Raw genomic sequence first — 23,286 nt, 5'->3', positions numbered from 1 at the left:
GCAGGGAGTAGAGTTAGGCAGGGAGTAGAGTTAGGCAGGGAGCAGAGTTAGGCAGAGAGCAGAGTTAGGCAGAGAGCAGAGTTAGGCAGGGAGCAGAGTTAGGGAGGGAGTAGAGTTAGGCAGGGAGAAGAGTTAGGCAGGGAGTAGAGTTATGCAGGGAGCAGAATTAGGCAGGGAGCAGAGTTAGGCAGGGAGCAGAATTAGGCAGAGAGCAGAGTTAGGCAGTGAGCAGAGTTAGGCAGAGAGCAGAGTTAGGCAGTGAGCAGAGTTAGGCAGGGAGCAGTGTTAGGCAGTGAGCAGAGTTAGGCAGGGAGTAGAAGCAAAATTCTTTGGTGTTTGTTTGCTGCAGCTCACACAACGTAAGGTAGCAACGGAGATTGACGGTTGTAAATAATAATTCATTTCAAAACACATTTTCTCTGGGAGCTGGAAATGGAAGTGGGAGTGATGGATCAGGCAGTACTCCGGTGTGGTAGAAGGGTGTTAACAGAGGGCAGGTTTGAGTAGCCAAGTCCTCCTGTAGGTGTCATGGCTTGACTGGTCCATCATCTATTATGGAGCCTGCTACGTCTTGGCTGGGAGAGAGTGGTGTGTGCGCGGGTGTAGCATGCTCGTGTTTACATTTAGTGTGTGTGTGTGTGTGTGTGTGTGTGTGTGTGTGTGTGTGTGTGTGTGTGTGTGTGTGTGTGTGTGCGTGTGCGTGCGTGCGTGCGTGCGTGCGTGCGTGCGTGCGTGCGTGCGTGCGTGCGTGCGTGCGTGCGTGCGTGCGTGCGTGCTGCGTGCGTGCGTGCGTGCGTGCGTGCGTGCGTGCGTGCGTGCGTGCGTGCGTGCGTGCGTGCGTGCGTGCGTGCGTGTGTGTGTGTGTGTCAGGGAGTGCATCTCCGTGGGTTACCGGGCTGGGGTGAAGTAGGAATCCCTGGGGCAACTCTCTCTGCAGCTGAGGCTCTAATAATCCATTTCACCACAGGAGATGAGGAAGAGAGAGAAGGCCTGGGGGCACTTAGTGGACAGATGGACTCATCTCCACCGTGACCTCAGGGAGATGGTATTGTAAATGAGGGCGTGTGGGTGGGAGTGACTGGGAGCTGGGTGGGTATGTGGGTATACAATATGGTTTAAGGGTATGTGGCCTTTGTGCTGCATGAGTGAAAGTCCGTTGAGTAACGTCTCTCTATCGAGAGCGAGAGCACGGGTCGAGATCTCCTCGACCAGGAGCACTAACGAAGGCAAGGAAGACGATCAGGAAGGAAAGAGAGGGGGAGGAGGAGGAGAGGAAGAGGTGGATGTGGCTGTCATGGGGTTTCTGGTTGCCATGGTTGCGTGGTGAGAGCATCGGTTGTGTGGCTGGAGTTGCTGGACCCGTGGGAGGGAGGCAGCTGGCTGTTAGACACACCACCAGATGGAACGGTGTTGGCTACAGTTTCCAGGAACACACGCAGGCCTTCTCCCCAGTCTGTACATGTGTCATATCAACCCTGTCAACACACACATCACACTAGAATGAATGGTCTGTAGGGATCTGCGGCTGGCAGCAGGCACACACACACACACAGTTAATTTCCTGTTCTCTCACACACACACACACACACACACACAAAAAAATAATAATAATAATTGAGGGGATGGGTTTCCTAACAGCATGCAGACCTCAGAGGCCCAAACTGTAATCAGTACTGGAAGTTAAAGCTGGATGGGGGATCAGTAGGGCTGAGGAGGGTAACGGGTTGGTACCCTTCCTGGTCCGTGAACCTCCATGTAGTGCAGGTGCAGAGAGATTCTAAGTATGTCAATGTGTCAAAGTTTTCTGCTTGTTTAAAATCACAACCAGGTCTACTTTCACAGTTTCACGGCTTCACACGAACATTTGTTTCATCCCTTGAGCCAAAAACCTTAGACAGCCGGCAAACAGCTCAGCATGAACAGCTATTGAAAATCCTTAACGCTATTCTTGAGTGTTACTATATATAACTGTGCCATAATCTTTGTAGATATGTGGATCAAACACGCAAAAAATTGCACACAATTAATCTGGGAGATGCTCGAGTTGGGCTTTGATGTTTGACGGTAATAACAGCAGAGTTGCTGCGGTTGTCTTAGCGGTCTCTGAGCTGGTGTTTAGAGTTAAGACAAGAAGAAGCAGAGACAGGCAGACAGCCAGCTACAAAGCAATAACCCAGGATCACACAGTGACCTGTGACCTCAGTCTTCCCCAGATAAGTCTAAACATCGCTGAGCTGCATGAGACAGGAGACAGAGACGTACAGTATTTCTCTTAATATTGTAAACCTGAAGCAGTAATTGTTTAGTTATATCCTGTCTGTCGAGGTAGAGCATGAAGAGAGGCAATGGGGAATAATGATTTAGTCTAGTTATTGTTTAAACGAATGAAAACCCTTTCATTTTAGTCACATCATTAACCTTTAGTAAACAGAAATTAATTACTTCCATGTACACATGTACACTTCCATGTAGACAAACGTACAAGTATGTGAACCCTTTGGAATTGTCAGGCTTAGAAGAGTGATGGGTGTGGAGTCAGGCGCAGAGAGCAGAGGATTCGGGAAAACCATTTATTCCGGACCAACAACAGCGAACAAAAAGAGTGTAACGCCGAACACAGGCGTAAAACACTCCTAAAGGTACAACACCGGTACACACGCTGTAAGCGGACATAAATGGAAAAGGACACTCCTGAACCAAAAAACAGCAAACACGGAACAGAAAATGATCACCCAAATTATCACCCACACCACACAGGTGGGAAAAGGCTACCTAAGTATGATTCTCAATCAGAGACAACGAACGACACCTGCCTCTGATTTAGAACCATACCAGGCCAAACACAAAACCACAACATAGAATAAAGAACATAGACAACCCACCCAACTCACGCCCTGACCAAACTAAAACAAAGACATAACAAAAGAACTAAGGTCAGAACGTGACAGGAATTACTTGGATTTCTGCATAAATTGGTCAGAAAATTTGGTCTGATCTTCATCTCGGTCACAACAATAGACAAACACAGTTCCTCAAACCAATAACACACAAACAATTTTACGTTTTCATGTCTTTCTTGAACACCGTGTAAACATTCACAGTGTAGGGTGGGAAAAGTATGTGAACCTTTGGATTTAATTACAGGTTGACCCTCCTTTGACAGCAATGTCTTCAACCAAACGTTTTCTGTAGTTGTGGACCAAACCTGCAGTCAGTCAGGAGGAATGTTGGACCATTCCTCTCTACAAAACTGTTTCAGTTCAGAAATATTATTGGGATGTCTGGTGTGAACTTCACTCTTGAGGTCATGCCACAGCATGTCAGTCAGGTTGAGGTCAGGACTCTGACTGGGTCACTCCAGAAGGACTATTTTCTTCTGTTGAAACCATTCTGTTGTTGATTTACTTCTGTGTTTTGGGTCGTTGTCCTGTTGCATCACCCAACTTCTGTTGAGCTTCCATTGGTGGACAGATAGCCTAACATTCTCCTGTAAAATGTCTTCAAAACTTGGGAATTCATTTTTCCGTCAATGATAGCAAGCTGTCCAGGCCCTGAGGCAGCAAAGCAGCCCCAAACCACGATGCTCCCTCCACCATACTTTACAGTTGGGATGAGGTGTTGGTAAGCTGTCACTTTCTGTCACTTTTCTTCTCCACACATAGTGTTGTGTGTTCCTTCCAACAACAAAGTTTAATCTATCCACATAATATTTTGCCAGAAGCGCTGTGGAACATCCTGGTATCACGCCCTGACCTTAGAGAGCTTTTATATTTCTTTATTTGGTTAGGTCAGGGTGTGATTAGGGTGGGCATTCTATATTTTCTATTTCTTTGTTTTTGGCCGCGTGTGGGTCCCAATCAGAGGCAGCTGTCTATCGTTGTCTCTGATTGGGAATCTTTTTCCCACCTGTGTTTGTGGGTAGTTATTTTCTGTTACCTGACAGAACTGTTCGCGGTCGTTTTGTTCGAGTGGTTTTTAATAATAAAATAAATCATGAACACTTTTCACGCTGCACTTTGGTCCACTCCTTCTGACGACAGGCGTTACACCTGGTGCACTTTTGCAAACTTCAGATGTGCAGCAACGTTGTTTTTGGACAGCAGTGGCTTCTTCCGTGGTGTCCTCCCATGAACACCATTCTTGTTTAGTGTTTTACGTATCGTAGACTCGTCAACAGAGATGTTAGCACGTTCCAGAGATTTCTGTAAGTCTTTAGCTGACACTCTAGGATTCTTCTTAACATTGAGCATTCTGCACTGTGCTCTTGCTGTCGTCTTTGCAGGACGGCCACTCCTAGGGAGAGTAGCAACAGTGCTGAACTTTCTCCATTTATGGACAATTTGTCTTACCGTGGACTGATGAACATCAAGGCGTTTAGAGATACTTTTGTAACCCTTTATGCAAGTCAACAATTCTTTATCTTAGGTCTTCTGAGATGTCTTTTGTTTGCGGCATGGTTCACATCAGGCAATGCTTCTTGTGAATAGAAAAATCACATTTTGTGAGTTTTTTTATAGGGCAGGGCAGCTCTACCCAACGTCTCCAATCTCATCTCAATGATTGGACTCCAGGTTAGCTGACTCCTGACTCCAGGTTAGCTGACTCCTGACTCCAGGTTAGCTGACTCCTGACTCCAGGTTAGCTGACTCCTGACTCCAGGTTAGCTGACTCCTGACTCCAGGTTAGCTGACTCCTGACTCCAGGTTAGCTGACTCCTGACTCCAGGTTAGCTGACTCCTGACTCCAGGTTAGCTGACTCCTGACTCCAGGTTAGCTGACTCCTGACTCCAGGTTAGCTGACTCCTGACTCCAGGTTAGCTGACTCCTGACTCCAGGTTAGCTGACTCCTGACTCCAGGTTAGCTTTTGGAGAAGTCATTAGCCAAGGGGTTCACATACTTTTCCCAACCTACACTGTGAATGTTTAAATGATGTATTCAATATAGACAAGAAAAATACAATTTGTGTTATTAGTTTAAGCACACTGTGTTTGCCTATTGTCGTGACTTACATGAAGATCAGTTCAAATTTTTAATTACCAATTTATGCAGAAATCCAGGTAATTCCAACATATTTTTATGCATGACATCGTATTCTCTTCCCAACAGCAGAAATATGACAAACATATAACAATATAATACATATCTGGCCAGATAAATTCCTAATTCGGCCTACATAGATATTACACGTTACATACAAAACAAACAGACACACAAGTGCAGAGAGAGATTTGTGAGTGTGATGTTTAGTATTCATTTTTATTTTTTATTTATTTTTTGTTTATTTAGTTCACTTGCTTTGGCAATGTCAACATGTTTCCCATGCCAATAAAGCCCTTAAATTTAAATTGAATTGAATTGAGAGAGAGTGAGAGAGAGCGCGAGAGAGAGGAAGTGAGACAGAGCGAGAGTGAGCGACAGAGAGAGAGAAAGCCACAGAGAGAAAGAGAGACAGAGAGAGAGCGCAACAGAGAGAAAGAGACAAAATGAGAGCGAGACAAAGCGAGAGAGAGCGACAGACAGAGAGAGAGAGAGACAGAGAGCGAGAAAATAGTATGTGTTGAACCTCCATCACCCAGTTGCCATTGTTACCAGCATTCCACTGGTGGCCGCAGCCACACTGATATCCAAAAGTACAACTGGGTTTAATGACTTTGAATGGGAGCAAATGACTGTTACACCCAGTGATGTAGTCGCATCACTTAACCTCAAGTCCGCATCAAGTCCCAAGTCCACTGTGCAGGAGTTCGAGTCCAAGTGCTCCAGTCTGAGTCACTGGGTCCACAGTAACTCAAAAATTAAGGTATCTAACCAGTCAGATACAGTGTAGTGGCAATAGGGATTTTGTCAATAAATTGTTTGCTTTCATTTTTTCTTTCTTTCTGTGCCACCAAATGATTGCATGTAGGCTACTGGTAATGTTACCAGGGCCACGTTCAGTTGCAAAATGTTCTTGAACATTGCAGATAGAAATAACATAAAGAGCTGATGTTATTCCTTATTCCACATGTCAGAGAGGCATGTTTGTTCTACATAGCATATTTCTATCTGAACGTTCCAAAACCTTGCGTCCTGCTGAACGCCCTGCAGGCTGTTAGCTATAGCTAACAAATGAGATAACGTGACTGAGCAAGGTGTAGCCTAAACAAATGGTTAACGGTCCAGTCCGCAAGTAGCCGAGGTTTAGTACAGCCCGGGCTGTGCTTTGTGAATGTAAAATGCACAATAGAATCAAACAATAAAACGTTGCCCGGTATTAGGCTTTTGAACGGTAAATCACTCAAGCCGTTTTCTCGGAAAAGAGGGTGACTTGGCTATGGAATCTGGCTATGAAATGCAGTGCGGAAACTGGGAGGGTTGAGTGAGACTAGAAATTCAACGCCAGTCTACTTTGCTATGCTGCAAGGAGAGAAAAACAAAAGCTGGACTGCTGTTTTACTGTGAAACTCAATTCTGCTATTGTTTATCATTTTGTGAAGCGGCTTGTGTTTCTTAACCTGGCAGAAGAGTAGTTCTTTAGGAGGCTGGTGATGGGGAAGCAAGAGAGTCGCCTGCACAATGAGTCGGAGCGAGCTGTCTGCCCACACTCATAGCGCATCTGTGCTGCTAATATTAATTGTGTGTATCATTGAAAAGCTCTCAATCTCTTAAAAAACTTTTGTCCAGTCCACCCAGTCAGATTTTAGTCACAGAGATCATTTTGTCTCGTTTTAGTCAACTGAAATGATTTTTCCCCCCATTTGGTTACATTCTTTCTCAGTCTACTTAGTCAGTTATCGTCACGTCAATCGTCACTGAAGAATAGGTGTTTGGCGAATATTTGAGTCATTGTATTTGTTGACGAAATTAACGCAGACACACACGCACAGACGCGCAGACACACACACACACACACACACACACACACACACACACACACACACACACACACACACACACACACACACACACACACACACACACACACACACACACACACACACACACACACACACACACACACACACACACAGTTCATGCCCTGTTTACTGGAAAGCGGTTGCTGTGCAGTGACACGTGCATAAGGAACTGGAGTGTTGTATTAATGATGCAGGAACACCAGCCCTTGTACAAGTCACGGCCACATTTGACCATGGTTCAAGGACAAGGCCAGGCCAATGCACTCCACCAAACAGAAAGCAATTGCCATAGTCGGTCTCTAGTTTCTCAAATGGTTCCAAGCGCTAGCGGTGTCACCATACAGGGACACTGAGCTCTGAGTGGAGAGAAGGCGAAGCAAATTGCTACAAGATAAATTAAAGCACAGTAGAGACGTCGCACTGACGAAAGACCAGGCCAATTCCAAACGCCTGGCAGTTGGCAGACAGTACCCAATACACATCTATTGCCCATCGGCATGACAACGGTAGAGATAAAAAGACGTGACACAAGCCAGCCACTCATTACAAGATAACACTCCAGAGGGCCATTAAACGGCGTTACATTTTCAAACGTTCTATCCAGGACGGCACCGTAACAGCAGGCGCCCGCCAAATGGCTCGCCCTGCTTTAAATGGACAGAATCCAGACCATACATTAGGAATCAGGTGAGCATTCTTGTTAACACCAACAACCTTGCTTTCTGGGAGAAACCATGACATACAGATCTAGGCTGGGAGGCAAGAAGTGTACTGATGCATGCTATGGTCATTGTGTGCTGTAGAAATGCTACATGATATTGTGAGTTCTCCCTAAGTTCTCTCTATTTCAAGGAGAACATGTCATGTTTTGTATCATTGTGTAGGGAACATTGTGCCCTGAAAAATGACCCATCTTTCCCGGTTGTACAAAGGATTTATCTATCAATAATGGAAGAATATTCCATTCCCTAAGGAAAGGGACTCTCCTCCCTGGGGTTGGGTGTACCCCCTGCTGTGCCAGACCTAGGAATCGGGAGGAGCCTCAGCTTCTAGCCCCGCCCTCATTGTCCATTTGCACTGAACACCCCTGTGACCTGCTTGCTTTTTGAAAGGATGTTTGGGAACCCGACCAGAGATTGAGCTACTACAGAATTCCACGTGAGAGCATTCAATGCAGCCTTTCCTCACTCGTTTAATCCGTATTGGTGTGAGCGTGTAAAACTGTGTACCTCGATACTGCTTAGGCCATTTCCCTCATAAAATGACCTGCTTTGTCTCGTTTAGAATTATTGTGAAATAATTGCTTTTTCCTACCCCGTCCTCTACCTTCCCCTTGCTAACTACTTCATTGTTGCTTATCATTTCTGACATAATCTGTCACCGACTAATGAATCCTGTACCGTAGTATTACCTTGTTTTTAAAATAAATATTTGTTTTATAAAATAATATCACTTTCTCTGAGATTTTGAATCTGACTTGTCATTAAAAGAACCCTACAGAACATTGAGATTGTAATTGTGACAAGTAGGCCTGTGGTTTATGCTACATGCTAAGAGCATTTCCTATCGACTTAAATGATGGCTGGTGCCCTGTTTACCGTAGAATATAGATAAATCCATATTTTACATTCCATGATTAATTACCTAATTAATTAGACATTATCATAACGTTAGGCCATTCTGCGACAGCACACATACAAAAAAATTGAAATGTTCAAGTCGGCATCGTTTCTCAGCATTTTCACTGATTTCCACATGAAGTAGCCCTTCGCACTATTTGTCAGAGACAGTGCCCAGAGGCGCTATTGATTGTGGTGGACATGCAGACACCGCACCGCAGATGCATGCCTAATCACCTGCAGTAAAATGAAACAATTCCTATAGCAACAGCTCAGGATGACATTGGCCAATGAGAGGCCAACGAGTTTGTTGTCTATCGCTCTTACATTCCAGGTTCATTTGGGTACAGAGAGAACCAACCTCTGCACTACTAGCACAGACAGAAACCCCATCTGGTACAGAGAGAACCAACCTCTGCACTACTGGCACAGATAGAAACCCCATCTGGTACAGAGAGAACCAACCTCTGCACTACTAGCACAGACAGAAACCCTATCTGGTACAGAGAGAACCAACCTCTGCACTACTAGCGCAGACAGAAACCCTATCTGGTACAGAGAGAACCAACCTCTGCACTACTGGCACAGATAGAAACCCTATCTGGTACAGAGAGAACCAACCTCTGCACTACTGGCACAGATAGAAACCCCATCTGGTACAGAGAGAACCAACCTCTGCACTACTAGCACAGATAGAAACCCCATCTGGTACAGAGAGAACCAACCTCTGCACTACTGGCACAGATAGAAACCCTATCTGGTACAGAGAGAACCAACCTCTGCACTACTAGCGCAGACAGAAACCCTATCTGATAAAGAGAGAACCAACCTCTGCACTACTAGCACAGATAGAAACCCAATCTGGTACAGAGAGAACCAACATCTGCACTACTGGCACAGATAGAAACCCCATCTGATACAGAGAGAACCAACCTCTGCACTACTAGCGCAGACAGAAACCCTATCTGGTACAGAGAGAACCAACCTCTGCACTACTAGCACAGATAGAAACCCCATCTGGTACAGAGAGAACCAACCTCTGCACTACTGGCACAGATAGAAACCCTATCTGGTACAGAGAGAACCAACCTCTGCACTACTGGCACAGATAGAAACCCTATCTGGTACAGAGAGAACCAACCTCTGCACTACTGGCACAGATAGAAACCCTATCTGGTACAGAGAGAACCAACCTCTGCACTACTGGCACAGACAGAAACCCTATCTGGTACAGAGAGAACCAACCTCTGCACTACTAGCACAGACAGAAACCCTATCTGGTACAGAGAGAACCAACCTCTGCACTACTAGCACAGATAGAAACCCCATCTGGTACAGAGAGAACCAACCTCTGCACTACTGGCACAGATAGAAACCCTATCTGGTACAGAGAGAACCAACCTCTGCACTACTGGCACAGATAGAAACCCTATCTGGTACAGAGAGAACCAACCTCTGCACTACTGGCACAGACAGAAACCCCATCTGGTACAGAGAGAACCAACCTCTGCACTACTGGCACAGATAGAAACCCTATCTGGTACAGAGAGAACCAACCTCTGCACTACTGGCACAGATAGAAACCCTATCTGATACAGAGAGAACCAACCTCTGCACTACTAGCGCAGACAGAAACCCTATCTGGTACAGAGAGAACCAACCTCTGCACTACTGGCACAGACAGAAACCCTATCTGGTACAGAGAGAACCAACCTCTGCACTACTGGCACAGATATAAACCCCATCTGGTACAGAGAGAACCAACCTCTGCACTACTAGCACAGATAGAAACCCCATCTGATACAGAGAGAACCAACCTCTGCACTACTAGCGCAGACAGAAACCCTATCTGGTACAGAGAGAACCAACCTCTGCACTACTGGCGCAGACAGAAACCCTATCTGGTACAGAGAGAACCAACCTCTGCACTACTGGCACAGACAGAAACCCTATCCGGTACAGAGAGAACCAACCTCTGCACTACTAGCGCAGACAGAAACCCTATCTGGTACAGAGAGAACCAACCTCTGCACTACTAGCGCAGACAGAAACCCTATCTGGTACAGAGAGAACCAACCTCTGCACTACTGGCACAGACAGAAACCCTATCTGGTACAGAGAGAACCAACCTCTGCACTACTGGCACAGACAGAAACCCCATCTGGTACAGAGAGAACCAACCTCTGCACTACTGGCACAGATAGAAACCCTATCTGGTACAGAGAGAACCAACCTCTGCACTACTGGCACAGATAGAAACCCTATCTGGTACAGAGAGAACCAACCTCTGCACTACTGGCACAGATAGAAACCCTATCTGGTACAGAGAGAACCAACCTCTGCACTACTGGCACAGAAAGAAACCCTATCTGGTACAGAGAGAACCAACCTCTGCACTACTGGCACAGACAGAACCCCTATCTGGTACAGAGAGAACCAACCTCTGCACTACTAGCGCAGACAGAAACCCTATCTGGTACAGAGAGAACCAACCTCTGCACTACTGGCACAGATAGAAACCCTATCTGGTACAGAGAGAACCAACCTCTGCACTACTGGCACAGATATAAACCCCATCTGGTACAGAGAGAACCAACCTCTGCACTACTGGCACAGACAGAAACCCTATCTGGTACAGAGAGAACCAACCTCTGCACTACTGGCACAGATAGAAACCCCATCTGGTACAGAGAGAACCAACCTCTGCATTACTGGCACAGATATAAACCCTATCTGGTACAGAGAGAACCAACCTCTGCACTACTGGCACAGATAGAAACCCTATCTGGTACAGAGAGAACCAACCTCTGCACAACTGGCACAGATAGAAACCCTATCTGGTACAGAGAGAACCAACCTCTGCACAACTGGCACAGACAGAAACCCCATCTGGTACAGAGAGAACCAACCTCTGCACTACTGGCACAGATAGAAACCCCATCTGGTACAGAGAGAACCAACCTCTGCACTACTGGCACAGATAGAAACCCCATCTGGTACAGAGAGAACCAACCTCTGCACTACTGGCACAGATAGAAACCCTATCTGGTACAGAGAGAACCAACCTCTGCACTACTGGCACAGATAGAAACCCCATCTGGTACAGAGAGAACCAACCTCTGCACTACTAGCACAGATAGAAACCCTATCTGATACAGAGAGAACCAACCTCTGCACTACTAGCGCAGACAGAAACCCTATCTGGTACAGAGAGAACCAACCTCTGCACTACTGGCACAGACAGCAACCCTATCTGGTACAGAGAGAACCAACCTCTGCACTACTGGCACAGATATAAACCCCATCTGGTACAGAGAGAACCAACCTCTGCACTACTAGCACAGATAGAAACCCCATCTGATACAGAGAGAACCAACCTCTGCACTACTAGCGCAGACAGAAACCCTATCTGGTACAGAGAGAACCAACCTCTGCACTACTGGCACAGACAGAAACCCTATCTGGTACAGAGAGAACCAACCTCTGCACTACTGGCACAGACAGAAACCCTATCTGGTACAGAGAGAACCAACCTCTGCACTACTGGCACAGATAGAAACCCTATCTGGTACAGAGAGAACCAACCTCTGCACTACTGGCACAGATATAAACCCCATCTGGTACAGAGAGAACCAACCTCTGCACTACTGGCACAGACAGAAACCCTATCTGGTACAGAGAGAACCAACCTCTGCACTACTGGCACAGACAGAAAGCCTATCTGGTACAGAGAGAACCAACCTCTGCACTACTGGCACAGACAGAAACCCTATCCGGTACAGAGAGAACCAACCTCTGCACTACTAGCGCAGACAGAAACCCTATCTGGTACAGAGAGAACCAACCTCTGCACTACTAGCGCAGACAGAAACCCTATCTGGTACAGAGAGAACCAACCTCTGCACTACTGGCACAGACAGAAACCCTATCTGGTACAGAGAGAACCAACCTCTGCACTACTGGCACAGACAGAAACCCCATCTGGTACAGAGAGAACCAACCTCTGCACTACTGGCACAGATAGAAACCCTATCTGGTACAGAGAGAACCAACCTCTGCACTACTGGCACAGATAGAAACCCTATCTGGTACAGAGAGAACCAACCTCTGCACTACTGGCACAGATAGAAACCCTATCTGGTACAGAGAGAACCAACCTCTGCACTACTGGCACAGAAAGAAACCCTATCTGGTACAGAGAGAACCAACCTCTGCACTACTGGCACAGACAGAACCCCTATCTGGTACAGAGAGAACCAACCTCTGCACTACTAGCGCAGACAGAAACCCTATCTGGTACAGAGAGAACCAACCTCTGCACTACTGGCACAGATAGAAACCCCATCTGGTACAGAGAGAACCAACCTCTGCACTACTGGCACAGATATAAACCCCATCTGGTACAGAGAGAACCAACCTCTGCACTACTGGCACAGACAGAAACCCTATCTGGTACAGAGAGAACCAACCTCTGCACTACTGGCACAGATAGAAACCCCATCTGGTACAGAGAGAACCAACCTCTGCATTACTGGCACAGATAGAAACCCTATCTGGTACAGAGAGAACCAACCTCTGCACTACTGGCACAGATAGAAACCCTATCTGGTACAGAGAGAACCAACCTCTGCACTACTGGCACAGACAGAAACCCTATCTGGTACAGAGAGAACCAACCTCTGCACTACTGGCACAGATAGAAACCCTATCTGGTACAGAGAGAACCAACCTCTGCACTACTGGCACAGATATAAACCCCATCTGGTACAGAGAGAACCAACCTCTGCACTACTGGCACAGACAGAAACCCTATCTGGTACAGAGAGAACCAACCTCTGCACTACTGGCACAGACAGAAACCCTATCTGGTACAGAGAGAACCAACCTCTGCACTACTGGCACAGACAGAAACCCTATCCGGTACAGAGAGAACCAACCTCTGCACTACTAGCGCAGACAGAAACCCTATCTGGTACAGAGAGAACCAACCTCTGCACTACTAGCGCAGACAGAAACCCTATCTGGTACAGAGAGAACCAACCTCTGCACTACTGGCACAGACAGAAACCCTATCTGGTACAGAGAGAACCAACCTCTGCACTACTGGCACAGACAGAAACCCCATCTGGTACAGAGAGAACCAACCTCTGCACTACTGGCACAGATAGAAACCCTATCTGGTACAGAGAGAACCAACCTCTGCACTACTGGCACAGATAGAAACCCTATCTGGTACAGAGAGAACCAACCTCTGCACTACTGGCACAGATAGAAACCCTATCTGGTACAGAGAGAACCAACCTCTGCACTACTGGCACAGAAAGAAACCCTATCTGGTACAGAGAGAACCAACCTCTGCACTACTGGCACAGACAGAACCCCTATCTGGTACAGAGAGAACCAACCTCTGCACTACTAGCGCAGACAGAAACCCTATCTGGTACAGAGAGAACCAACCTCTGCACTACTGGCACAGATAGAAACCCCATCTGGTACAGAGAGAACCAACCTCTGCACTACTGGCACAGATATAAACCCCATCTGGTACAGAGAGAACCAACCTCTGCACTACTGGCACAGACAGAAACCCTATCTGGTACAGAGAGAACCAACCTCTGCACTACTGGCACAGATAGAAACCCCATCTGGTACAGAGAGAACCAACCTCTGCATTACTGGCACAGATAGAAACCCTATCTGGTACAGAGAGAACCAACCTCTGCACTACTGGCACAGATAGAAACCCTATCTGGTACAGAGAGAACCAACCTCTGCACAACTGGCACAGATAGAAACCCTATCTGGTACAGAGAGAACCAACCTCTGCACAACTGGCACAGACAGAAACCCCATCTGGTACAGAGAGAACCAACCTCTGCACTACTGGCACAGATAGAAACCCCATCTGGTACAGAGAGAACCAACCTCTGCACTACTGGCACAGATAGAAACCCCATCTGGTACAGAGAGAACCAACCTCTGCACTACTGGCACAGATAGAAACCCTATCTGGTACAGAGAGAACCAACCTCTGCACTACTGGCACAGATATAAACCCCATCTGGTACAGAGAGAACCAACCTCTGCACTACTAGCACAGATAGAAACCCTATCTGATACAGAGAGAACCAACCTCTGCACTACTAGCGCAGACAGAAACCCTATCTGGTACAGAGAGAACCAACCTCTGCACTACTGGCACAGACAGAAACCCTATCTGGTACAGAGAGAACCAACCTCTGCACTACTGGCACAGATATAAACCCCATCTGGTACAGAGAGAACCAACCTCTGCACTACTAGCACAGATAGAAACCCCATCTGATACAGAGAGAACCAACCTCTGCACTACTAGCACAGACAGAAACCCTATCTGGTACAGAGAGAACCAACCTCTGCACTACTGGCACAGACAGAAACCCTATCTGGTACAGAGAGAACCAACCTCTGCACTACTGGCACAGACAGAAATCCTATCTGGTACAGAGAGAACCAACCTCTGCACTACTGGCACAGATAGAAACCCTATCTGGTACAGAGAGAACCAACCTCTGCACTACTGGCACAGATATAAACCCCATCTGGTACAGAGAGAACCAACCTCTGCACTACTGGCACAGACAGAAACCCTATCTGGTACAGAGAGAACCAACCTCTGCACTACTGGCACAGATAGAAACCCTATCTGGTACAGAGAGAACCAACCTCTGCACTACTAGCGCAGACAGAAACCCCATCTGGTACAGAGAGAACCAACCTCTGCACTACTGGCACAGACAGAAACCCTATCTGGTACAGAGAGAACCAACCTCTGCACTACTAGCGCAGACAGAAACCCCATCTGGTACAGAGAGAACCAACCTCTGCACTACTGGCACAGATATAAACCCTATCTGGTACAGAGAGAACCAACCTCTGCACTACTGGCACAGACAGAACTCCCATCTGGTACAGAGAGAACCAACCTCTGCACTACTAGCGCATACAGAAACCCTATCTGGTACAGAGAGAACCAACCTCTGCACTACTAGCGCAGACAGAAACCCTATCTGATACAGAGAGAACCAACCTCTGCACTACTAGCACAGATAGAAACCCCATCTGGTACAGAGAGAACCAACCTCTGCACTACTGGCACAGATAGAAACCCTATCTGATACAGAGAGAACCAACCTCTGCACTACTGGCACAGATAGAAACCCCATCTGGTACAGAGAGAACCAACCTCTGCACTACTGGCACAGACAGAAACCCCATCTGGTACAGAGAGAACCAACCTCTGCACTACTGGCACAGATAGAATCCCTATCTGGTACAGAGAGAACCAACCTCTGCACTACTAGCGCAGACAGAAACCCCATCTGGTACAGAGAGAACCAACCTCTGCACTACTGGCACAATTAGAAACCCTATCTGGTGCAGAGAGAACCAACCTCTGCACTACTAGCGCAGACAGAAACCCCATCTGGTACAGAGAGAACCAACCTCTGCACTACTGGCACAGACAGAAACCCCATCTGGTACAGAGAGAACCAACCTCTGCACTACTAGCACAGATAGAAACCCTATCTGATACAGAGAGAACCAACCTCTGCACTACTAGCGCAGACAGAAACCCTATCTGGTACAGAAAGAACCAACCTCTGCACTACTGGCACAGACAGAAACCCTATCTGGTACAGAGAGAACCAACCTCTGCACTACTAGCGCAGACAGAAACCCTATCTGGTACAGAGAGAACCAACCTCTGCACTACTGGCACAGATAGAAACCCTATCTGGTACAGAGAGAACCAACCTCTGCACTACTGGCACAGATAGAAACCCTATCTGGTACAGAGAGAACCAACCTCTGCACTACTGGCACAGATAGAAACCCTATCTGGTACAGAGAGAACCAACCTCTGCACTACTGGCACAGATAGAAACCCTATCTGGTACAGAGAGAACCAACCTCTGCACTACTGGCACAGATAGAAACCCTATCTGGTACAGAGAGAACCAACCACTGCACTACTGGCACAGATATAAACCCTATCTGATAATGAGAGAACCAACCTCTGCACTACTAGCGCAGACAGAAACCCCATCTGGTACAGAGAGAACCAACCTCTGCACTACTGGCACAGACAGAAACCCTATCTGGTACAGAGAGAACCAACCTCTGCACTACTGGCACAGACAGAAACCCTATCTGGTACAGAGAGAACCAACCTCTGCACTACTAGCGCAGACAGAAACTCTATCTGATACAGAGAGAACCAACCTCTGCACTACTAGCGCAGACAGAAACCCTATCTGGTACAGAGAGAACCAACCTCTGCACTACTGGCACAGATAGAAACCCTATCTGGTACAGAGAGAACCAACCTCTGCACTACTGGCACAGATATAAACCCCATCTGGTACAGAGAGAACCAACCTCTGCACTACTGGCACAGACAGAAACCCTATCTGGTACAGAGAGAACCAACCTCTGCACTACTGGCACAGATAGAAACCCTATCTGGTACAGAGAGAACCAACCTCTGCACTACTGGCACAGATAGAAACCCTATCTGGTACAGAGAGAACCAACCTCTGCACTACTAGCACAGATAGAAACCCTATCTGGTACAGAGAGAACCAACCTCTGCACTACTGGCACAGATAGAAACCCTATCTGGTACAGAGAGAACCAACCTCTGCACTACTAGCGCAGACAGAAACCCCATCTGGTACAGAGAGAACCAACGTCTGCACTACTGGCACAGATAGAAACCCTATCTGGTACAGAGAGAACCAACCTCTGCACTACTAGCGCAGACAGAAACCCCATCTGGTACAGAGAGAACCAACCTCTGCACTACTGGCACAGACAGAAACCCTATCTGGTACAGAGAGAACCAACCTCTGCACTACTAGCGCAGACAGAAACCCCATCTGGTACAGAGAGAACCAACCTCTGCACTACTGGCACAGACAGAAACCCTATCTGGTACAGAGAGAACCAACCTCTGCACTAGTAGCGCAGACAGAAACCCTATCTGATACAGAGAGAACCAACCTCTGCACTACTAGCACAGATAGAAACCCCATCTGGTACAGAGAGAACCAACCTCTGCACTACTGGCACAGATAGAAACCCTATCTGGTACAGAGAGAACCAACCTCTGCACTACTGGCACAGATATAAACCCCATCTGGTACAGAGAGAACCAACCTCTGCACTACTAGCGCAGACAGAAACTCTATCTGATACAGAGAGAACCAACCTCTGCACTACTAGCACAGATAGAAACCCCTTCTGGTACAGAGAGAACCAACCTCTGCACTACTAGCGCAGACAGAAACCCTATCTGATACAGAGAGAACCAACCTCTGCACTACTGGCACAGATAGAAACCCTATCTGGTACAGAGAGAACCAACCTCTGCACTACTGGCACAGATATAAACCCCATCTGGTACAGAGAGAACCAACCTCTGCACTACTGGCACAGACAGAAACCCTATCTGGTACAGAGAGAACCAACCTCTGCACTACTGGCACAGATAGAAACCCTATCTGGTACAGAGAGAACCAACCTCTGCACTACTAGCGCAGACAGAAACCCTATCTGGTACAGAGAGAACCAACCTCTGCACTACTAGCGCAGACAGAAACCCTATCTGATGAAGAGCCACCTCAGACATCATCACTATTAAAGATAGTAATGGAATAGTGTAGTCTGCCGTAATTCTTTCTTCATAGAGAGAGGGAGTCAACCGCAGTTTCTATTCCAGAACCATAGTGTACATACAGTACATGGTGGGTGTTGAACCCTTCTCCAGGGGCCGTCCTCTGGGGGCCTGGCCTGCAGCATGACCCTAATTGATGGAAACACGGGCCCTACAACCTTCCTCCACTGTGTCTGGTCTTCCATCACCAGCTTCTGTGACGAACTCGACACAGGTTTATCGCATAAAGTGCACATCATAGAAAGTACGTTTTTAGTGCTCTGTGTTCATTGCTCTGTGTTCAGTGCTCTGTGTTCAGTGCTCTGTGTTCAGTGCCCTTGTTCAGTGCTCTGTGTTCAGTGCTCTGTGTTCAGTGCTCTGTGTTTAGTGCTCTGTGTTCAGTGCTCTGTGTTCAGTGTTCTTGTTCAGTGCTCTGTGTTCAGTGCTCTGTGTTCAGTGCTCTGTGTTAAGTGCTCTGTGTTCAGTGCTCTGTGTTTAGTGCTCTGTGTCCAGTGCTCTGTGTTCAGTGCTCTTTTTCAGTGCTCTGTGTTCAGTGCTCAGTGTTCAGTGCTCTGTGTTCAGTGCTCTGTGTTCATTGTTCTTGTTCATTGCTCTTGTTCAGTGCTCTGTGTTCAGTGCTCTGTGTTCAGTGCTCTGTGTTCAGTGCTCTTGTTCAGTGCTCTGTGTTCAGTGCTCTGATTTCATTGTTCTTGTTCAGTGCTCTGTGTTCAGTGCTCTGTGTTCATTGTTCTTGTTCAGTGCTCTTGTTCAGTGCTCTGTGTTTAGTGCTCTTGTTCAGTGCTCTGTGTTCAGTGCTCTTGTTCAGTGCTCTGTGTTCTGTGCTCTTGTTCAGTGCTCAGTGTTCAGTGCTCTTGTTCAGTGCTCTGTGTTTAGTGCTCTGTGTTCAGTGCTCTGTGTTCAGTGCTCTGTGTGCAGTGCTCTGTGTGCAGTGCTCTGTGTTTAGTCCTCTTGTTCAGTGCTCTGTGTTCAGTGCTCTGTATTCAGTGCTCTGTGTTCAGTGCTCTTGTTCAGTGCTCTGTGTTCAGTGCTCTGTGTTCAGTCCTCTTCTTCAGTGCTCTGTGTTAAGTGCTCTTGTTCAGTGCTCTGTGTTCAGTGCTCTGTGTTCAATGCTCTTGTTCACTGCTCTGTGTTCAGTGCTCTGTGTTCATTGTTCTTGTTCAGTGCTCTGTGTTCAGTGCTCAGTGTTCATTGTTCTTGTTCGGGGCTCTGTGTTCAGTGCTCTGTGTTCAGTGCTCTTGTTCAGTGCTCTGTGTTCAGTGCTCTGTGTTCAGTGCTCTGTGTTCAGTGCTCTTGTTCAGTGCTCTGTGTTCAGTGCTCTGATTTCATTGTTCTTGTTCAGTGCTCTGTGTACAGTGCTCTGTGTTAATTTTTCTTGTTCAGTGCTCTGTGTTTAGTGCTCTTGTTCAGTGCTCTGTGTTCAGTGCTCTGTGTTCAGTGCTCTGTGTTTAGTCCTCTTGTTCAGTGCTCTGTGTTCAGTCCTCGTCTTCAGTGCTCTGTGTTCAGTGCTCTGTGTTCAGTGCTCTGTGTTAAGTGCTCTGTGTACAGTGCTCTGTGTTCATTGTTCTTGTTCACTGCTCTGTGTTCAGTGCTCTGTGTTCAGTGCTCTTGTTCAGTGCTCTGTGTTCAGTGCTAAGTGTTCAGTGCTCTTGTTCAGTGCTCTGTGTTCAGTGCTCTGTGTTCAATGCTCTTGTTCAGTGCTCTGTGTTCAGTGCTCTGTGTTCATTGCTCTGTGTTCAGTGCTCTGTGTTCAGTGCTCTTGTTCAGTGCTCTGTGTTCAGTGCTCTGTGTTCATTGCTCTTGTTCAGTGCTCTTGTTCAGTGCTCTGTGTTCAGTGCTCTGTGTTCAATGCTCTTGTTCAGTGCTCTGTTTTCAGTGCTCTTGTTCAGTGCTCTGTGTTCAGTGCTCTGTGTTCATTGCTCTGTGTTAAGTGCTCTTGTTCAGTGCTCTGTGTTCAGTGCTCTGTGTTCAATGCTCTTGTTCAGTGCTCTGTGTTCAGTGCTCTTGTTCAGTGCTCTGTATTCAGTGCTCTGTGTTCATTGCTCTTGTTCAGTGCTCTTGTTCAGTGCTCTGTGTTCAGTGCTCTGTGTTCAATGCTCTTGTTCAGTTTTCTGTGTTCAGTGCTCTGTGTTCATTGCTCTGTGTTAAGTGCTCTTGTTCAGTGCTCTGTGTTCAGTGCTCTGTGTTCAATGCTCTTGTTCAGTGCTCTGTGTTCAGTGCTCTGTGTACAGTGCTCTGTGTTCATTGTTCTTGTTCAGTGCTCTGTGTTCAGTGCTCTGTGTTCAGTCCTCTTCTTCAGTGCTCTGTGTTCAGTGCTCTGTGTTCAGTGCTCTTGTTCAGTGCTCTGTGTTCAGTGCTCTGTGTTAAATGCTCTTGTTCAGTGCTCTGTGTTCAGTGCTCTGTGTTCAGTCCTCTTCTTCAGTGCTCTGTATACAGTGCTCTGTGTTCATTGTTCTTGTTCAGTGCTCTGTGTTCAGTGCTCTGTGTTCAGTCCTCTTCTTCAGTGCTCTGTGTTCAGTGCTCTGTGTTCAGTGCTCTGTGTTCAATGCTCTTGTTCAGTGCTCTGTGTTCAGTGCTCTGTGTTCATTGCTCTGTGTTCAGTGCTCTGTGTTCAGTGCTCTTGTTCAGTGCTCTGTGTTCAGTGCTCTGTGTTCATTGCTCTTGTTCAGTGCTCTTGTTCAGTGCTCTGTGTTCAGTGCTCTGTGTTCAATGCTCTTGTTCAGTGCTCTGTGTTCAGTGCACTTGTTCAGTGCTCTGTGTTCAGTGCTCTGTGTTCAATGCTCTTGTTCAGTGCTCTGTGTTCAGTGCTCTGTGTACAGTGCTCTGTGTTCATTGTTCTTGTTCAGTGCTCTGTGTTCAGTGCTCTTGTTCAGTGCTCTGTGTTCATTGTTCTTGTTCAGTGCTCTGTGTTCAGTGCTCTGTGTTCAGTGCTCTGTGTTCATTTTTCTTGTTCAGTGCTCTATGTTCAGTGCTCTGTGTTCAGTGCTCTGTGTTCATTGTTCTTGTTCAGTGCTCTGTGTTCATTGCTCTGTGTTCAGTGCTCTGTGTTCAGTGCTCTGTGTTCAGTGCTCTTGTTCAGTGCTCTATGTTCAGTGCTCTGTGTTCATTTTTCTTGTTCAGTGCTCTGTGTGCAGTGCTCTGTGTTCATTGTTCATTGTTCTTGTTCATTGCTCTTGTTCAGTGCTCTGAATGTCTGTTATGTGTAATACATTATGTATTATGTCTTGAGTTTCTGCTGGTGGGTGTGTGGTGGGTGTCTGCACATGTGCGAGTGCATATATTTGAACAAAAGTGTTTTTAGTCATTTGTATGTAGGTTAGTGCAGAGCAGCAGATTGGATGGAAGTGTGTGTGTTTATTTCAGTCAGGCATGTCCACAGATCGGAGTCTACCTCTGCTGAGCACCTGCTCCTTTGTCCTCTATTACTTGCCAAGTGGCCTTTTGTGTGGTGTTATAATATCTATATTATTTGTATACAGTTTGTCATTGTTGTACGGAACCCACTGTCCGCAAGTCGTCATGACATCTTCACGTTCCCCACCCCCCATCCCCACCTCGTCCGTTGGTTGCACCTGTTGGTCTGCCCTGTACGGAGATTGCGTGAGCCTGGGTTGCTCCTGTTGGTCTGCCCTGTACGGAGCTTGCGCAAACCTGGGTTGCTCCTGTTGGTATACCCTGTACGGAGCTTGCGCAAACATGGTTTGCTCTTGTTGGTCTGCCCTGTACTGAGCTTGCGTGAGCCTGGGTTGCTCCTGATGGTCTGCCCTGTACGTGTGCCCCCGGTGTCCAAACATGCATGGCTTGAGATGCGGTCAATGGTCGAGTGTGTGTAGCTAGCTACCTACACTGACCAAAAATATAAACATGTAATGTGTTCCAGAAATGGTCAATTCCCACACGCACAAAAAGCTTATTTCTCTAATTCTGTGCACAAATTAGTTTACATCCCTGTTATTGAGCGTTTCTCCTTTGCCAATATAATCCAGGTGTGGTATATCAAGAAGCTGATTAAACGGTATGATCATTACACAGGTGCACCTTGTGCGGGGGACAATAAAAGGCCACAAACTGTGCAGTTTTGTCGCACAACACGACGCCACAGATGTATCAAGTTTTGAGGGATGTGCAAATGGCATGTTGACTGCAGGAATGTCCACAAGAGCTGTTGCCATAGAATTGAATGTTCATTTACCATAAGCCGCCTCCAACGTTTTAGAGAATTTGGTAGTACGCCCAACTGGCCTCACAACCACTGATCATGTGTAACCACGCCACGCTTGACCTGACTGCAGTTCGGCATCATAACCAAATTCAGTGGGCAAATGTTCACCTTCGATGGCCACTGGTACGTTGGAGAAGTGTGCTCTTCACGGATGAATCCCAGTTTCAACTCTACCAGGAAAATTGCAGACAGGATGTATGGCGTCATGTGGGCGAGCAGTTTGATGATATCAACGTTGTGAACAGAGTGCCAAATGGTGGCAGTGGGGTTATGGTATGGGCAGGAATAAACTACGGACAACGAAATCCTTGTATTTTATCTATGGCAATTTGAACGCACAGAGATACCGTGACAAAATCCTAAAGCCCGTTGTCATGCCATTCATCTGCCGTCATCACCTCATGTTTCAGCATGATAATGCATGGCCCCATGTCGCAAGGATCTGCACACAATTCCTGTCATCTGGAAATGTCCCAATTCTTCCATGGCCTGCATACTCACCAGACATGTCACCCATTGAGCATGTTTGGGATGCTCTGGATCGATGTGTATGACAGCTTGTTCCAGTTCCCGCCAATATCCAGCAACTTCACACAGCCATTGAAGAGGAGTGGGACAACATTCCACAGGCCACAATCAACAACCTGATCAACTCTCTGTGAAGGAGATGTGTCAAGTTGCATGAGGAAAATGGTGGTCACACCAGATACTGACTGGTTTTCTGATCCACGGACACACCTTTTCTTTTAAATGTATCTGTGACTTACAGAAGCATATCTGTATTCCCAGTCATGTGAAATGCATATATTAGGGCCTAAAGAATGTATTTAAAT

Source organism: Oncorhynchus mykiss, chromosome 31, assembly GCF_013265735.2.
Source record: "Oncorhynchus mykiss isolate Arlee chromosome 31, USDA_OmykA_1.1, whole genome shotgun sequence".
Taxonomy (NCBI): Eukaryota; Metazoa; Chordata; class Actinopteri; order Salmoniformes; family Salmonidae; genus Oncorhynchus; species Oncorhynchus mykiss.
Note: the sequence above shows the minus strand (reverse complement) of the source record.